Raw genomic sequence first — 18,491 nt, forward strand, 5'->3', positions numbered from 1 at the left:
CAGTAACCTAGTGACTTAGCAGCCTAAAGGCGGGACTGAGCTGTCTTACAGCCTTAACCCTCAGGGGTAGAGTGAGACTGGTTTTGGCACACTGGAGCCTCAGGCTGTTGCCCTGAGTAGAGTGCCATGGCATCACAGCTCATAGCAACCTCAAACTCCTGGGCTTGGCGCTGCCCGGAACTCCATAAGAGCTGCACCGCGACCCCCGACTTGCGACCTGCACATGCAGGGCCTCCACATGCCCTGACCAAAAATGGCAGGAGCCGCACAACCCTGTGTCCTCCCTCCTGTACCCTCCCTGCCTCCACATTGGCCCGCTCGTCTGGCCAGGGACTTTGGTAGCCGCGTACCCTCTGGAGCCCTCCCTGCCTTTGTGCAGAGCCCTTCTCCTGACCATAGACTGCTGGAGCCTTGGACTCTCTGTGCCAAAGTCACTGGGAGCCAGGCACTCCCAGAAACATGCACACCACCTCCCGCCCTGTTGCTGGATCCAGGTGTGTCACAGTCCGGAGCTGCTTCCACAACCAGAACTCCCTGGCTGGGGCAGCCCCAGAGGAACTACACAGGGTCACTCCCTACAAAGATCCAGCAACAATAGAGTGATCCCGCTGGGGTCTAATCTTGGAGAGACACCTCCCCAACTCTGAGGACAGCCAGAGGCAACGGTGAAAAACAATCATGAGGCGAAATCAACAGAAAAACTCTGGCAATATGAATAATCAGAGTAGATCAACTCCCCCAAGGATCAATGGGGCAGACACAACACAAGATCCCACACACAAACCAATAGTTGAGATGTCAGAAATTGAATTCAGAATCTGGATAGCAAATAAGATCAAATTAGAATTCCAAGCAGTAACTCAAAAGATATCTCAAGAATTCAATGAATTCAAAGACCAAATGACCACAGATTTTGACACATTGAGACAAGAAGTCACAGCCCTCAAAGAACTGAGAAACACAGTAGAATCCCTCAGTAACAGAATGGACCAAGCAGAAGAAAGAATTTCTGACATTGAAGACAAAGCTTTCAAATGCTCCCAAACTCTCAAAGAGGAAGAGAAATGGAGGGCAAAAACAGATCACTCTTTCAGAGAGCTCTGGGATAATTCGAAGAAAACCAACAATATTCGTCTTATAGAGATCCCCGAAAGCAACGAAGTGGCTTCACAAGGCACAGAGTCTCTTCTCCATGAGATTATGAAGGAGAACTTTTCAGACATGCCAAGAGATTCTGAAACTCAGATAGCAGACAGTTTCAGAACTCCAGCATGACTCAACCCAAATAAGACATCCCCCAGACACATCATAATCAATTTCACTAAAGTTAATATGAAGGAGAAAATTCTGAAAGCAGCCAGACTAAAGAAAACCATCAACTACAAAGGCAAGAATATTAGAATAACTGCAGATGTCTCTGCTGAAACCTTTCAAGCTAGAAGAGATGGTCATCGACTTTTAATCTCCTAAAACAAAATAACTTTCAACCCAGGATTCTGTACCCAGCTAAACTGAGTTTCATTTATGATGGAGAAATTAAATACTTCAATGACATTCACATGTTGAAGAAATTTGCCATAACTAAACCAGCTCTCCAGGATATTCTCAGACCTATCCTCCATAAAGACCAGCGTAATCCTCCACCACAAAAGTAAACCCACCCAGAAAATTTTGATCAAATTCCAATTTCCACAGTCGCAAAAGGATTAAAAATGTCCACTGGACTCTTGAAAGACTTATCAATATTCTCAATGAATGTGAACGGTTTAAATTGTCCTCTAAAGAGGCATAGGTTGGCTGACTGGATACAAAAACATGGAAGCTAAACAACCTTATGCTGAAGGATAGATGGGTTATAGTTGAGATTAAGAAGAAAATCACCAAATTTTTGGAACAAAACAACAATCAAGACACGAATTACCAGAACCTCTGGTAAAACTGCAAAGGCAGTCCTAAGAGGGAAATTTATAGCACTGCAAGCCTTCCTCAAGAAAATGGAAAGAGAGGAAGTTAAGAACTTAATGGGACATCTCAAGCAACTGGAGAAGGAAGAACACTCCAACCCCAAACCCAGCAGAAGAAAAGAAATAACCAAAATCAGAGCAGAATTAAATGAAATTGAAAACAAAAGAATTATACAAAAGATCAATAAATCCAAAAGTTGGTTTTTTGAAAAGATCAATAAAATAGATAAACCTTTGGCCAACCTAACCAGGAAAAAAAGAGTAAAATCTCTAATTTCCTCAATCAGAAATGGTAACAATGAAATAACAACCAACCCCTCAGAAATTCAAAAAATCTTTAACGAATACTACAAGAAACTCTACTCTCAGAAATATGAAAATCTGAAAGAAATCAACCAATACCTGGAAGTACACCACCTATCAAGACTTAGCCAGAATGAAGTGGAAATGTTGAACAGGCTTATATCAAGTTCTGAAATAGCATCAACTATACAAAATCTCCCTAAAAAGAAAAGCCCAGGGCCAGATGGCTTTATGTCAGAATTCTACCAAACATTTAAAGAACTAGTACCTATATTACTAAACCTCTTCCAAAATATAGAAAAAGAAGGAATATTATCCAACATGTTCTACGAAGCAAACATCACCTTGATCCCCAAACCAGGGAAAGACCCAACAAGAAAAGAAAATTATAGACCAATATCACTAATGAATATTGATGCTAAAATACTCAATAAGATCCTAACAAACAGAATCCAACAACACATCAAAAAAATTATACACCACGACCAAGTGGGATTTATCCCAGGGTCTCAAGGCTGGTTCAATATATGTAAATCTATAAATGTAATTCAGCACATAAACAAACTAAAAAATAAGGACCATATGATTCTTTCAATTGATGTGGAAAAAGCTTTTGATAATATCCAACATCCCTTCATGATCAGAACACTTAAGAAAATTGGTATAGAAGAGACATTTCTTAAACTAATAGAGGCCATCTACAGCAAACCCACAGCCAATATCATATTGAATGGAGTTAAATTGAAATCATTTCCACTTAGATCAGAAACCAGGCCCATTATCTCCATTGCTCTTTAACATTGTAATGGAAGTTTTAGCCATTGCAATTAGGGAATAAAAGGCAATCAAGGGTATCCACATAGGGTCAGAAGAGATCAAACTTTCACTCTTCACAGATGATATGATCGTATATCTGGAAAACACTAGGAACTCTACTACAAAACTTTTAGAAGTGATCAAGGAATACAGCAATGTCTCAGGCTACAAAATCAACACCCATAAATCTATAGTGTTTATATAACAATAGCCAAGCTGAAAAAACAGTCAAGGACTCTATTCCTTTCACAGTAGTGCCTAAGAAGATGAAATATTTGGGAGTATACCTAACAAAGGACATGAAAGATCTCCACAAAGAGAACTATGAAACTTTAAGAGAAGAAATAGCTGAAGATGTTAACAAATGGAAAAACATACCATGTTCATGGCTGGGAAGAATCAACATTGTTAAAATGTCTATATTACCCAAAGCAATATATAATTTTAATGCAATTCCTATTAAAGCTCCATTGTCATATTTTAAAGATCTTGAAAAAATAATACTTCATTTTATATGGAATCAGAAAAAACCTCAAATAGCCAAAACATTACTCAGCAATAAAAACACAGCAGGAGGAATCACGCTACCAGACCTCAGACTGTACTATAAAACAGCATGATATTGGCACAAAAACAGAGAAGTAGATGTCTGGAACAGAATAGAGAACCAAGAGATGAATCCAGCTACTTAACCATTATTTGATCTTTGACAAGCCAATTAAAAACATTCAATGGGGGAAAGATTCCCAATTTAACAAATGGTGCTGGGTGAACTGGCTGGCAACCTGTAGAAGATTGAAACTGGACCCACACCTTTCACCATTAACTAAGATAGACTCTCACTGGATAAAAGAGTTAAACTTAAGACATGAAACTATTAAAATACTTGAAGAAAATGCAGGGAAAACTCTTGAAGGAATCGGCCTGGATGAATATTTTATGAAGAGGACTCCCCAGGCAATTGAAGCAGTATCAAAAATACACTACTGGGACCTGATCAAACTAAAAAGCTTCTGCACAGCCAAGAACACAGTAAGTAAAGCAAGCAGCAAGCAGACAGCCCTCAGAATGGGAGAAAATATTTGCAGGTTATACCTCCGATAAAGGTCTAATAACAAGAATCCACAGAGATTCTTGCTCAAACGTATTAGCAAGAAAAGAACAAGTGATCCCATCTCAGGGTGGGCAAGGGACTTGAAGAGAAACTTCTCTAAAGACAGATGCACGATCTACAAACACATGAAAAAAAGCTCATCATCCTTAATCATCAGAGAAATGCAAATCAAAACTATTTTGAGATATCACCTAACCCCAGTAAGAGTAGCCCACATAACAAAATTCCAAAACCAGCAATGTTGGCATGGATGTGGAGAAAAGGGCACACTTCTACACTGCTGGTGGGAATGCATACTAATATGTTCCTTCTGGAAGGATGTTTGGAGACTACTTAGAGACCTAAAAATAGACCTGCCATTCGATCCTATAATTCCTTTACTAGGTTTATATCCAGAAGACCAAAAATCACAATATAACAAAGACATCTGTACCAGAATGTTTATTGCAGCTCAATTCACAATTGCTAAGTCATGGAAGAAGCCCAAGTGCCCATAGACCCATGAATGGACTAGCAAATTGTGGTACATGTATACCATGGAATATTATGCAGCCTTAAAGAAAGATGGAGAGTTTGGAGACTTTACCTCTTTCATGTTTACATGGATGGAGCTGGAACATTTTCTTCTTAGCAAAGTATCACAGGAATGGAAAAGTATCCGATGTACTCAGCCCTACTATGAAGCTAAATTATACCTTTCACATGAAGGTTATAACCCAACTATAGCACAAGACTATGAGGGAAGGGCCAAGGAAGGGAAAGGGAGCAGGGAGGTTAGGGTGGAGGGAGGGTAATGGGTGGGGCCATACCTATGGTGCATCTTAGAATGGGTATAGGCGAAACTTACTAAAGGCAGAATACAAATGTCTACATACAATAACTAAGAAAATGCCATGAAGGCTACGTTGAACAGTTTGATGAGAATATTTCAGATTGTATATGAAACCAGCACATTGTACTCCTTGATTGCACTAATGTACACAGTTATGATGTAACAATTTAAAAAAAAGGATATAATTTATGTACTTGTGTTTAACATTAAAGAGAGGCAATGGTACCTCAAAAATTAAAAAAAATAAAGTAAAAAATTGAAAGCAACATAAATGTATATGAATAGGAGAATAATATATGTGATATATATTAATTAAAAAGAATGTTGATGGTGATGACCTGGGAAGGTGCAGTGTGATGGAGCCGTTGAGAGCACAGGGTCACCCTTTTCTAATCTCTTTTCTAATCCTAAAGATGGTACTTTGAGCTTTAGAGCAGCTTCAACTCCATAAACCTCGGGGAAAAGAGTCCTTTAGAATGGAGAGATCTGGCAGAACACCACCTTAACCACATGATCAAATTTAGCATGAACTATAATGGGACCAACTGACATTATGTCCCTCCTGGTGAATGCAACAGGGAGGTGGCAAGCACCATCTATTTACTGTTCTTCCTAAAATATGTAAACTGACACTAATCAGGAGCACATCCAGACTGCATGGAATTCTGGAGCACATCTAATGAGCTCTTCAAAAAAAAAAAGATAGCATAATTTTTCATTCTTCTTCCTTAAGTATGGTTATAATTAACAATAGACACGACGTAGGAACCTTGAGATCAACAGTTTCTTTCTTTTTTTTTTAAACTCTAAACTCAGAGAAAGGAAAAAGGAGGTTGTATATAAAGTCGCGGGTAAACTTTTCTAAAAGCCTTTGATGTCAAAGAAGTTAGATGTTTAACTTAATCTTAAGATCCAGTCCAAATAGTGGAGTGGGGCAATTAAACTTATCTCCCAATGGCAGAGAAGTTGTGGAATATATATAGTGGGTGGTAGTTTATTTTTTATTTCAGAGACAGAGCTAGGAGAGGAAAACAGAGGTCTTAAAATTTAGGAAGAATAGAGGAAGTGGCTTTGGTGTTATTAAAATCAGTTTGTTTAGCGATAACAGAGAATGTTACCTAAGGCTCAGTCCTTCTGGTGTGATGAAGTTGAGCTTACTCTGAGGCTGGGGTCTGTACATCTGAAGTAGTCTTAGAGGGTGTTCCTGGGTGTGGAGGATGTCGGCTCAGGGGGGACTCTATCAGTTCTAGGCATGAGCTTTACTCCCTGGGGTTTTTCTCTCTAGAGATCTAGTTGGTTGCAGAGGAAGTAGGATGTATTTTTGATGTCTTCTTGCCTGAGCCTCTAGGATATCTCTGTCCCTGAAAAGTTTTTTTTTTACAGTATTAGTCACTATTTGAAAAGTTTCTTTTTGCTCCCGGGCCCACTACCTGCCTGTCTCCTCTCCTCTCTGTCTCCGTCCAGTTATCAAAACCTTGAAGGTCAGGTTTGAGATTTTGCCCGTGGAATTTATGTCAAATATCAGGGACAGACTGGGAGATGAAGTGCACGGCCAGGATGGATTCTCTCCCTGAAGTCAAGGTCTCCTCTTGGCTGTTTTGTTTCCTTCTGAGATACACACACACACACACACACACACACACACACACACACACACACACACACACACACACACACACGTATATACATACAGTTTGAAAGGCTTGTCTAGGTCAGGGAGGCCTAGTGCTGGGGCCTCTTGCAGTTTTTTTTTTTTTTCTCTTAATGGTGGAGCGGGGAGGGGCTACGTTTTATTTCTTTTTTTTATCTGCAGCTAGTGGACGTTTATTTTTCCAGTGGCTTAGTTTCCTGCAGATGGCACACTGGTCTTTTTGGAGCGTGTGTGTGTGTGTGTGTGTGTGTGTGTGTGTGTGTGCGTGCTGGGGTCCCTGCTATCTCTCATCTTCGCCTTCTGCCTCTATAGCTGCGTCTTCGGGACCTCTCGTCTGTGGCTGCTCCATCCCCTTTCTACCGCCGCCGCGTCCAGCGGGAGCCGGGGACTGCGGTCGGTCGCAGGCCGGTCAACCTGCCCGAGAATTCCTCCCAGCGCTGGCCCCAGGGGAGAGCCCTGCCGGTGATTACCCTCCGCCTTCTCAGCTCTGGACGGGGCTGCAGGATCAGTGTCAACCGAGTTTGCACGTCTGAGAACCGGTCAGGGCGTCCAGGCGACCAGCCCCTCTTCTCTAGCCTCTCTTCTACCAGACCCACATCAAGAACGTCCTCTGCTGGCCAGCCCACTCCAGAGGATGGCCATTTTAACTTATAGAGGGTTTTTACCTCTTAGGGGTCATAGTAACTCCAGAGTCCCCGACTAGACCTTTTTTAAAATTTAGAATCATTAATCTTTTAGACTGCGGCGCGGACAAACCAGGGGGCGGGGGTTGCAGAGCTCTCCGGGTCCCTGTTGTAGAGGCTCCTGCCTCCAGGAGGCCGATCCCTCCTGTTCCTTTTTGCCCCTCGTACTGAGGCTTCCTCCTCTTTTACTCTTAGAAGTGGGCTTTACTAGTATTTTACCCTTTCAAATCCAGTTCTCCTTACCGAAGCCCAGACGCGCCTCCCTGGTGCACTCGCCTGGCTCGTTCCCCTTTCGGTGAGTTACCGTCTCGGAGGACACCAGGACACTTCTCCGCTGCCCTCTGTGTCACCGACGCTGGAGCGCTCTCAGGAAAGGGCCTTAGTCCGGGCACTGGAAATCCACACGGGGTGCTGCCCTGGGCGTGAGGAAGTCCCCAGAATCTCTTGGTCCGAATACACCTGCTCGCTTCCTGGTCAGGGAACCAGAAATGTTGCAAGACTGGATAGATTTTTACCAAAGATTATAGGGGAAGGAATTTTATTTGTTGGTGGGGAAACTCAGCAGGCCATCAGCCTTAAAGTAACGAGCCCCCCTTCCCCCAAACGGCGTTCCCACAAAGCTCTTTTATACTTTTCTGGCAAGATATACACAGAGTTACAGTTCTAAATGTAAGGTCATGGGAACATTTTTAGCTAGCAGGCAAAAATCATTAAAAGCTAATGACTATATTTTTAAAGAAACCAGAGTGGGGCGGCGCCTGTGGCTCAGTGAGTAGAGCGCCAGCCCCAAACCCAGCCCCGGCCAAACTGCAACAAAAAAATAGCAGGGCGTTGTGGCGGATGCCTGTGGTCCCAGCTGCTCTGGAGGCCTAGGCAACAGTTAGACTCTGTCTCAACAAAAAAAGAAAAGAAAAGAAAAGAAACCAGAGTGGTATTATTTGTTATATAGTCTATTCAAGGTTATTTCTGTTTAGTATATTTTTTAAAGTGTTTTGTTGTTTGTTTATCTGTGAGGCTGAGTTCTTCCACAGCTGTATTTTTAAGACCATCAGGAAGTATAAGATTTATTTTTCCTTCTTCAGGCAGAAGCCATAGCACTCTAGCCTGGGAAACAGAGTGAGATTCTGTCTCAAAAAAGAAAAAAAGTATGTGTGTGTGTGTGTGTCTGTAGGTAGGTAGATTAGGAGAGAAAGCAAGAAAATGCAGCAAGGGTTAACAAATGGTGAATTTATGTGGAAGGTACACAAATGTTCCCTGTACTATTTTCAGTTGTCCTGTGAGTTTGAAAGTTTTGAAACAAAGGTTTGAGAGAGAGTCTAATTCTGTTTCCTCACTTGAAAAATCTTAGGATTGTAGAGAGAGCTAAATGAGACAGTGCATATAAAGTGCCTGACAGAGCACAGTAACTGTGCAGGAAATGTTAACCACGTGCATCATTCTTAAGTATTTCTACCTCTCCATTTTGTAGCACATGGTAGGATTACAATTCCCTACCCTTTCTGTACTTGGTGCAGCCATGTGCCCGTCTTTGGCCAATGAAACAGATATTAGTCCTGGGTGGTGCCTGTGGCTCAGAGGAATAGGGTGCCGGCCCCATATGCCAGAGGCGGCGGGTTCAAACCGAGCCCTAGCCAAAAACTGCAAAAAAAAAAAAAACAAAAAAAAAAACAGATATCTGTCGCTTCTATGGGGAGGCTCCCTTCCATCTGGGTTTCCTTCTATGGATAGCATGTTGAGATGCTCTTCAGCAGCCTGGGTTCCTGAGCCCCATGACTCTTCCTATTAACTCCAGCTGGCCATGATGAATGAGCAAGACAAACTTTGGTTGCATCCAGCCAGTTGGCTTTAGGGACAGTAACTACAGCCCAACTGAGCCGAATTAACCCAGAATCCACAAAATATGACCCGCAGGTCCAATCCTGCCCCCAACTCTTTCTTGGAAATGAAGCTTCACTGGGACACAGCCATGCTCAACATTTCTGTATTGCCTGTGGCTGCTTTCACACCACAACAGTAGAGCTGAGTAGTCGCAGCAGAGACCATACAGTCTACAGAGCAGAAAATATTGGTAGTTACCATCTGAACTTCCCAGAAGTTGGCTCACTCCTGACCTAGTAAATCTTGACTGATACAATTAAAATATAAGAAAGAAAGAAATCAAACCATTCCTACAAGATAATTTTACACTATCTGTGTAACGTTGGGCACATTAATATTTCTTTAATCTTTCAATCACCTCATGCATAAAATAGGTATGATAACAGAATCTACCTCACAAAGTTGCTATAAGAATTAAAGGCATTTGGGGGTATGAAGTATTTAGAACCAGGATTCAGAGGCCTGGAAGAGGTGTGGTGGGCTAGCCAGAGTAAGGATCCTCCCATCGCATCCCCCCACGGTGCTAAGACTACAGGCATAAGCCACCAGGCCTGGCCAACTTCTGTAATAGTTGTTACCTCAGGAAGATTTTTCAGAAAAACCTGATGACCTTCTACTTGAAACATTATGTAATCTTGTTTTATCTGTTTTCCTCTCTCTTCAATGTAATCAATTAGAATTGAGGTCTTGTTGGCTGAGAATCTCTTAAGCCCAAGAGTTTGAGGTTGCTGTGAGCTGTGATGCCATAGCACTCTATCAAGGGTGACAAAGTAAAACTCTGTCTCAAAAAAAAAAAAAATTCAAATTTAGCCTTGAAACATGAAACCTTAAAAACATTATGCTCAATGAGATAAGCCAAACACAATAGGACAAATACTATATGATTTCTCTTATATGGGGTAATTAGGGTAGCCAAGTTCATGGAGACAAAGTAGAATAGAGATTACCAAGGTGAGAGGAGAGGAGAAAATGAGGGGTTATTGCCTAAATGGGGACTGAGTTTCTGTTTCTGAGGATGAGAAAGTTATGAAAGTAGATTGTGGTGACAGGTACACAACATTGTGAGCTTTAAAAGTGGTTAAGGGTGTATTATGTATACTTTGCCATAATAATAAATATGAAAAAAATCAGAGGAGATTAAGAGAGCTCATTCCTGCACAGCCCAGGTCCTCACCTGTGCACAAATGTGTGTGCCCAAACAAATTAATGTGCATTGGAAGGAAAATAAAAATGAAAAACCAATCAATTCTAGCTTAACCACTATGCTATTCATTTTCAGGAAACCTTGAGGCCTCTCCAATGGTACCATGTTCAGAATGAAATATCCTTTAAATTGAACAAATCTATTAGCTGAAGAAAAGTGACATGTTTGGAATTGGCAGTGTAGCTTTTCTCACTGCTGGTCCACGTCTCTTAGACCAATTATCTTAGACTGTGCCCTGCCTCCTTCCCTCTTTCTGGAAAGCCATTGTCTCCCACCCCACACTTGCCTAAAAAGTCACAAAGCTGCATCTTTCCATCTCCTGGAAGCACTTAATTGCCAGGGGCCTACCTCCCAATTACCAGAGCCCCAGTTTAAGCAAAGCCATTGCACCCCATCCCTCACTGTCCTTCTAGCTTTCCTTTCTCTCCCGCCCCCCCAACACACATACATACACACATCCAGCCAACAATATCCTCCCTCTGCCAAAGTTCCAGGCCAGTAGGTGCAGACTTTGGCCTTTAGGTTTCTCAGACAAGTGTTGTTAGAGTAGGTAGTCACTGACTTTGCACAAGTACAGAGTGACCTTCCCTCATTGTACTACAATGATACCAAATGAACATTGGAAGTTTTAGGCCCCCTTGTGGGAAATACAAGAGAACTGTAAGAACTGAAGTAGGGCTGAAAGAGCATTGACCACCCAGCCTTCATTGACATCAACAAATAAAAACAACCACCACTCCAGGATCGGTCCAGTTGCTCTTTCCAAACATGCCCACTCCTTTTCTTTCTTTATTAAATCATAGCTGTGTACATTAATGCAATCATAGGGCACCATGCACTGGTTCTATATACAATTTGAAATATTTTCATCACACTGGTTAGCATAGCCTTCCTGGCATTTTCTTAGTTATTGTGTTAAGACATTTATATTCTACATTTACTAAGTTTCACGTGTACCCTTATAAGATGCCTTGTAGGTGCGGTCCCACCAATTACCTTCCCTCCACCCATCCTCCCCCCTTCCTCTCCCTTTCCCCTTTCCCCATATTCTTAAGTTATACTTAAGTTATTCTTAAGTCATATGAAAGCTATAAATTAGTTTCATAGTAGGGCTGAGTACATTGGATACTTTTTCTTCCATTCTTCAGATACTTTGCTAAGAAGAATATGTTCCAGCTCCATCCATGTAAACATGAAAGAGGCAAAGTCTCCATCCTTCTTTAAGGCTGCATAATATTCCATGGTGTACATATACCACAATTTATTAATCCATTCGTGGGTCGATGGGCACTTGGGCTTTTTCCATGATTTAGCAATTATGAATTGGGCTGCAATAAGCATTCTGGTACAGATATCTTTGTTATAATGTGATTTTTGGTCTTCTGGGTATATACCTAGTAAAAGGAATTGTAGGATCAAATGGCAGGTCTATTTTTAGATCTCTACGTGTTCTCCAAACATCTTTTCAAAAGGAACGTATTAGTTTGCATTCCCACCAGCAGTGTAGAAGTGTTCCTTTTCTCCACATCCACGCCAACATCTCTGGTCCTGGCATTTTGTGATATGGGCTAATCTTACTGGAGTTAGATGATATCACAAAGTAGTTTTGATTTGCATTTCTCTGATGATTAAGGATGATGAGCATTTTTTCATATGTCTGTAGGCTGTGCACCTGTCTGCTTCAGAGAAGTTTCTCTTCAAGTCCCTTGCCTACCCTGAGATGGGATCACTTGTTCTTTTCTTGCTAGTATGTTTGAGTTCTCTGTGGATTCTAGTTAGTAAACCTTTACCAGAGGTATAACCTGCAAATATTTTCTCCCAGTCTGGGGGCTGTCTGCTTGCTTTACTTACTATACTCTTGGCTGTGCAGAAGCTTTTTAGTTTTATCATGTCCCAGTAGTGTATTTTTGATGCTGCTTCAATTGCCTGGGGAGTCCTCCTCATAAAATATTCACCCAGGCCGATTTCTTCAAGAGTTTTCCCTGCACTTTCTTCTGGTATTTTTATAGTCTCATGTCTTAAGTTTAACTCTTTTATCCAGTGAGAGTCTATCTTGGTTAATGATGAAAGGTATGAGTCCAGTTTCAGTCTTCTACAGGTTACCAGCCAGTTCACCCAGCACCATTTGTTAAATAAGGGATCTTTTCCCCACTGAGTGTTTTTAATTGGCTTGTCAAAGATCAAATAACGGTTAAGTAGCTGGATTCATCTCTTGGTTCTCTATTCTGTTCCGTACATCTACCTCTCTGTTTTTGTGCCAATACCATGCTGTTTTGATCACTATCGATTTATATAGTATAGTCTGAGGTCTGGTAGCGTGATACCTCCTGCTTTGTTTTTATTTCTGAGTAATGTCTTGGCTATTTGAGGTTTTTTTCTGATTCCATATAAAACAAAGTGTTATTTTTTCAAGATCTTTAAATTATGATAGTGGGGTTTTAATAGGAATTGCATTAAAATTGTATATTGCTTTGGGTAGTATGGACATTTTAACCCTGTTGATTCTTCCTAGCCATGAGCATGGTATGTTTTTCCATCTGTTAACATCTTCAGCTATTTCTTTTCTTAGAGTTTCATAGTTCTCTTTATAGAGATCTTTCACATCCTTTGTTAGATAAACTCCCAAATATTTCATCTTCTTAGGCACTACTGTGAACAGAATAGAGTCCTTGACTGTTTTTTCGGCTTGATTATTGTTGGTATATATAAAGGCTACTGATTTATGAGTGTTTATTTTGTAACCTGAGACGCTGCTGTATTCCTTGATCACTTCTAAGAGTTTTGTGGTAGAAGCCCTGTGAGATACACAATCATATCATCTGCGAAGAGTGAAAGTTTGATCGCTTCTGACCCTATATGGATACCCTTGATTGCCTTTTCGTCCCTAATTGCGATGGCTAAAACTTCCATTACAATCTTAAAAAGCAGCAGAGACAATGGGCAGCCTTGTCTGGTTCCTGATCTAAGTGGAAATGATTTCAATTTAACTCCATTCAGTATGATATTGGCTGTGGGTTTGCTGTAGATGGGCTCTATCAGTTTAAGAAATGTCCTTTCTACTGCTCAAAAGTTCAAAAAAAGGAAAAAGACTCAGATTGTGTTTATCCTGGGCTAAGGGAGTTCTGATTTGCTTTGCACAGCTTTTCTCATAGAAATAACATCCTTCTAATGTACTGGTTAATATTGTAAACCAAAATTTACAATGAATCCAGGTGAGTCATTGGGATTCAAATAAATTCATCTCTTTTATTAAATAAAGCATTCTGAATATTTAAAAAAAAAAAAAAGAAAAGAAATGTCCCTTCTACACCAATTTTCTTAAGTGTTCTGATCATGAAGGGATGCTGGATATTATTAAAAGCTTTTCCTGCATCAATTGAGAGAATCATATGGTCTTTGTTTTTTAATTTGTTTATGTGCTGAATTATATTTATAGATTTACGTATATTGAACCAGCCTTGAGACCCTGGGATAAAACTGACTTGATCATAATGAATAATTTGTTTGATGTGTTGCTGGATTCTGTTTGTTAGGATCTTGTTGAATATTTTTGCATCAATATTCATTAGTGATATTGGTCTATAATTTTCTTTTCTTGTTGGGTCTTTTCCTTATTTGGGGATCAAGGTGATGTTTGCTTCATAGAACATGTTGGGTAGTATTCCTTCATTTTCTATATTTTTGAAAAGGTTGAGTAATATAGGCACTAGTTCTTTAAAGGTTTGGTAGAATTCTGACATGAAGCCATCTGGTCCTGGGCTTTCTTTTTAGGGAGATTTTGTGCAGTTGTTGCTATTTCAGAACTTGATATAGGCCTATTCAGCATTTCCACTTGATTCTGGCTCAGTCTTGGAAGGTGACATGCTTCCAAGTATTGGTCAATTTCCTTCAGATTTTCATATTTCTGAGAATAAAGTTTCTTGTAATATTCATTGAGGATTTTTTGAATTGCTGAGGAGTCTGTTGTTATTTCGTTTTTGTCATTTCTGACCGATGAAATTAGAGATTTTACTCTTTTTTTCCTGGTTAGGTTAGCCAAAGGTTTATCTATTTTATTGACCTTTTCAAAAAAACAACTTTTTGATTTATTGATCTGTTGTATAATCCTTTTGTTTTCAATTTCATTTAATTCTGCTCTGATGTTGGTTATTTCTTTTCTTCTACTGGGTTTGGGGTTGGAATATTATTCCTTTTCCAGTTGCTTGAGATGTCCCAGTAAGTTGTTAACTTCCTCTCTTTCTGTTCTCTTGAGGAAGGCTTGCAGTGCTATAAATTTTCCTCTTAGGACTGCCTTTGCAGTATCCCAGAGGTTCTAATAATTTGTGTCTTCATTGTCGTTTTGTTCCAAAATTTGGCAATTTCCTTCTTAATCTCACCTATGACCCAGCTATCATTCAGCATAAGGTTATTTTACTTCCATGTTTTCGTATTATGAGTATGCAGATTCCTTTGTTACTGAGTTCAACTTTTACTTCATGGTGGTCTGAGAAGATGCAAGGAATATTTTCTATTCCTTTAAATTTACTGAGGTTAGACTTGTGATGTGATCGATTTTGTGATCGATTTTGGAGTACGTTGTGTGGGCTGGATGAGAAGAATGTGTATTCATTTTGGTTGGGATGAAATGTTCTGTAGATGTCTGTTAAATCCAAATGTTGAATGGTTAGGTTTAAATCTAAAATTTCTTTGCTCAGCTTCTTATTGGAGGATCTACCCAACATTGCCAAAGGAGTGTTAAAATCTCTGACTATTATGGAGCTGGAGGAAATCAAGTTGCTCATGTCTGTTAGAGTTACTCTTATAAATTGAGGTGCATTCTGGTGGGGTGCATAAATATTAATAATTGAAATATCATCATATTGAGTATTACCCTTAACAAATATGAAGTTACCATTCTTATCCTTCCTTATTTTTATTAGTTTAAAGCCTATTGTATCTGCAAATAGAATTGCAACACCTGCTTTTTTCTGATTTCCATTTGCCTGAAATATAGATGACCATCCCTTCACCCTGAGTCTTTATTTATCTTTTAAGGTAAGATGAGATTCTTGTATGCAGCAAATATCTGGCCTGAATTTTTGCATCCAGTCAGCCAACCTGTGCCTCTTTAGAGGACAATTTAAGCCATTCACATTAATGAAGAATATTTATAAGCCTGGTAGAATTTTGGGTATTGAGTTATTCAAAAGTCCAGTGGACATTTTTAATTCTTTCACCACTGTGGAAGTAGGAGTTTGATCTAAAGTTTCTGAGTGAGTTTACTTTTGTGGTGGAGGATTGTGCTGCTTGTTATGGAGGATAAGTCTGAGAATATCCTGGAGAGCTGGTTTAGTTACAACAAATTTCTTCAACATGTGGATGTCATTAAAGTATTTAATTTCTCCATCATAAATGAAACTCAGTTTAGCTGGATACAGGATCCTGGGTTGAAAGTTATTTTGTTTTCATAGATTAAAAGTCAATGACCACCCTCTTCTGGCTTGAAAAGTTTCAGCAGAGAGATCTGCAGTCATTCTAATATTCTTCCCCTTGTAGGTTATAGTTTTCTTACATTTGGCTGCTTTCAGAATCTTCTCCTTTATATTAACTTTAGTGAAGTTAATTATGATGTGCCTGGGGGATGTCTTATTCAGGCTGAGTCATGCTGGGGTTCTGAAACTGTCTCCTATTGGAATTTCAGAATCTCTTGGCATATCTGGAAAGTTCTCTTTCATAATTTCATGAAGAAGACCCTCTGTGCCTTGCGAAGCCACTTTTTCACCTTCAGGGATTCCTATGAGAGGAATATTAGTCTTCTTTGAATTATCCCAGAGTTCTTTGAGAGAATGATCCATTTTTGCTCTCCATTTCTCTTCCTCTTTGATAGTTTGGGAGTGTTCAAAAGCTTTGTCTTCAATGTCAGAAATCCTTTCTTCTGCTTGGTCCATTCTGTTACTGAGGGATTCTACTGTACTTTTCATATCTTTGAGGGCTGCAAATTCTTGTCTCACTGTGTCAAAATCTTTGGTGATTTTATCTTTGAACTCGTTAAATTCTTGAGACCACTTTTGTAATGCTCCTGGAATTTCTAATTCTAACTTTTCCTCTATTCTATTAATCTTGTTTGCAATCCAAATACTGAATTCAATTTCTGACATCTCAGCCATCTGTTTATGAATGGGATCTTCAGTTGTGTCCACCACATCTTTCCTTGGTGGGGTTGATCTATTCTGGTTATTCATGCTACTGGAATTTTTCTTCTGATTCTGCCCCATGATTATTTTACATGGTTTGACTAGATGAGAAGATAAAGAGAATTTGGTTGGGAGCTAGTGATTAACCAGCCCTTTGCCCAAAAGCTGGGACTGGTGTCTGTACCTTTTCCCCTAGAGCTTTGCCCCACTCCCTTTCTTTTCGACAGTGTACTTTTTGCTTTTGCACAAGCCTTTCTAAGACTGTCCCCATTAGTTCAAAACAATTGTCACTATAACTCCATTGTGTGGGCTTCTGGAAATTGCTGATGTTTGCAAGAACTATTATACTAGTGACAATGCCAATATCTGTCAAATTGGAAGATGACTTGGAGTCACACTCCCCAAGAAGTGTCCTCACAGCCACAGCCTCTCTTGCAGTGGGCTGGGGTTAAAGTCAGTACCACCCTGTACTCCTGAGGTCTGTAAGGGCAGACTGAGCACAGCAGCAACTATTCCCCATTAGAATCCCTCAGCAACTTGGGTGGCAGAGTCAATCCCGACCGGGCCAAACTACAACAACAACAAAAAATAGCCGGGCATTGTGGCAGGTGCCTATAGTCCCAGCTACTGGGGAGGCTGAGGCAGAACAATTGTGTAATCCCAGAAGTTGGAAGTTGCTGTGAACTGTGTGATGCCATTGCACTCTAGTGGGGGTAATAAAGTAAGATTGTCTCTACAAAAAAAAAAAAAGAATCCCTTAGCATTTATGCTCTCTGACCCTTCTGCTCCTTAGCAGTTTTAGAGTCTTCAAAATCCTCTTTTTTTTCTTAATTTACACAGATGAAATTTACATACCATACAATTCACCATTAAAATGTATAATTCAGTTCCATTTGCTGCAGTCACAATGTGCCAGCACTGCCTATATCAAGTCCCAACACATTTTCATCACACAAGAAGGAAACCTCTTCTCACTGAGCCATCACTTGTCATGTCCCCAGCCCCAAACCCTGGTAATCCCCAAAGCTGTTTTTAATAAGTTCCTTTGGAATTTCCTCATGGCAGAATTTCTTTCGTATCCTATGGAACACCTAGGCCTGACATTCTAGCTCAATCTCCTATTAACCCAGGCCACTGTCCACACCCTATAATACCCTCCCTTAGAATTCACAAACGGACACATTCATTCATGGAGCTTTGGCTCTCTTGTCCAGGCCTTCAGGAAGGCAGTGCTCATAACCCCATTGGCAGTGAGTGTGGGTGTGGGGAGGGCACCTGGCCTCCCTTCTGCTCCGAGCTGTCAACTACTCTGCAGGCCCCTCTGCATAACCAGGCCTTGGGGAGCCCCCAACTTCCTCTGCCTCACAGGATGTAGGCACTAAGTTGCATACAGAAGGAAGTCCAGGATTAATGCTATTGTTCTGATATTAATACCTTTTTTTTGAGGCACAGTCTCACTCTGCCACCCTTTGTAGAGTGCCTTGGCATCATATCTCACAGCAACCTCAAACCCTTGGGCCAAAGTGATCCACTTGCCTCAGTCTCCCAAGTAGCTTGGACTACAAGTGCCTGCCACAAGGCCTGGATAGTTTTAGAGACAGGGGTCTTGCTCTTACTCAGGCTGGTCTTGAACTCCTGACCTCGGGCAGTCCACCTGCCTCAGCCTCTTAGACTGCTAGGATTACAGGAGTCAGCCACTAGGCCTGGCTCTGCTAATATGAATCTTGTAGGTGTAATAGGCTTTGCATCCACACTTATTTTACCATGTTTCCAGGCAATGCTGCTGTAGCCAGTCTGGGTACCACACTTTGAGTGGCAAAGAACTAAATAGCAATAACTGCCAGAATAAAAACAGGTGAACTGCTTCCTCCCA

This window comes from Nycticebus coucang, chromosome 4 (assembly GCF_027406575.1).
Source record: "Nycticebus coucang isolate mNycCou1 chromosome 4, mNycCou1.pri, whole genome shotgun sequence".
In the NCBI taxonomy this organism is placed as follows: Eukaryota; Metazoa; Chordata; class Mammalia; order Primates; family Lorisidae; genus Nycticebus; species Nycticebus coucang.